Raw genomic sequence first — 1,673 nt, 5'->3', positions numbered from 1 at the left:
TTGAAAAAAGTTTCTTGGATGAGAAGCGAAACTTTTTCAAAGAAAAAAAAACACTAAGAAAAGTTCAATTGACTTTTGGGGGTGGTGGGGGAAGCACTTTTGGAACGGAGGAATGCTTCACATCGCCTTGTTCAGCAGATCGTGCTCGCTGCATTTAGGTGAATTCAAACTCTTTGCACAACGTGTCTATGGAGATTCTCAGTCATCCAGGTCCTGGTTGTCCCAAAGGCGTTTTTTTCCAAGAGGCAACTGGGCTTTCTGGTTTTTCCTGGAAGACGTTTCGCTTCTCAATCCAAGAAGCTTCTTCAGCTCTGACTGGAAGTCAGAGCTGAAGAAGCTTCTTGGATTGAGAAGCGAAACGTCTTCCAAGAAAAACCAGAAAGCCCAGTTGCCTCTTGAAAAAGCACCTTTGGGACTTCACACAACATGTTTAACCCCGAAGGAACCCATTTCCTAGAATTTGCACAAGACCTTGAACCATCAAGTAAATCAGGCTGGGTTTGCACAGCACAGCATAGAACCGCCAAAACAAACGGACATCAGAGCTAAGCAAATTTGGCAGTTTATACCACTGCTGCTGCATTGCTGACTAAGTTAAATCTACTGTAGGAATCAGATAAGGGTAGTGTGAGAAGCGATCCCATTGAGTCATTTCATACTTTAATTCGTACCAGTGTCTACATCTAGAAAATGGGTTCATTTAGTAACCTGTTTAAATGTGTTGTGTGAATGCAGTTACGCTGTGTTTCCAAATCCAGAAGGTACTGTGAGTAGTTATAAGAGGAAGAAGGTAGAGTAATCCTTAAACTGGCTAATTCCTTCCATTCCGGCCTTTCGACATTCAGAGTCAAAACCATACAGTTGAGAAGAAGAAAAACTGAACTGTTGGGCTTGTGCGTTTGAAAGGCAAAATATGTATTATATTAATCAGCGTAATGGCCAGGAAAGTGGCAGTATTTATCTGAGCTTGAAAAACTAAGCATGCTTGGATGGACACCACTAGGAAATCCAAGCCTGCCTGATAAATTCAGGAAGAAGGCAGTGGGAAACCACTCTGATATTTTTGTCAAGAAGACCTCATAGTTTGATTGAAGAAAATGTTATCTACTAAAAATACATTTCCATAGTTGATGGGTGTAGGGAATCCAAAGTTCTTGATTCACTACCTGATTCATCACATACCGTATTTTTCGGAGTATAAGACACACTTTTTTCCCCCCTAAAAGGGGATGAAAATGTAGGTGGGTCTTATACACCGAATGTGGCCCCGCCCACCCACTGGCCCTCACCCTTTGGCCTCTGCCTCCCAGCAGTTACCTCCTTGCAGCAAACAGCAAGAAAAAACAGCTCCTTTCAGCTTCAGCACAGCCTAATTAGCACAAGTTGATTGGATCGGCCTCTCATCTGTTTTGTGCAGGCCTCTGTTGCTTGGTGCAAGGTAGAAAATTGCTGGAGCAGATTTTTTTTCCCCTTGTGCTAATCAAGCTATGCTGAAAATGAAAATGAAAGTAAAACAGGCTGTTTGCTGTTTGCTGCAACCAGGCAAAATTGCGCAGAGGCAGAGGGAGATTTCTTTTTCTTCTTTTCCTCACCAAAAAAGGTAGGTGCGTTTTATAGTCCAGTGCATCTTATCCAGTGCAAAATACGGTAAGTTGGTTTTTCTAGCAAAGATT

Source organism: Pantherophis guttatus, chromosome 6 (assembly GCF_059756535.1).
Source record: "Pantherophis guttatus breed Tessera chromosome 6, ASM5975653v1, whole genome shotgun sequence".
Taxonomy (NCBI): domain Eukaryota; kingdom Metazoa; phylum Chordata; class Lepidosauria; order Squamata; family Colubridae; genus Pantherophis; species Pantherophis guttatus.
Note: the sequence above shows the minus strand (reverse complement) of the source record.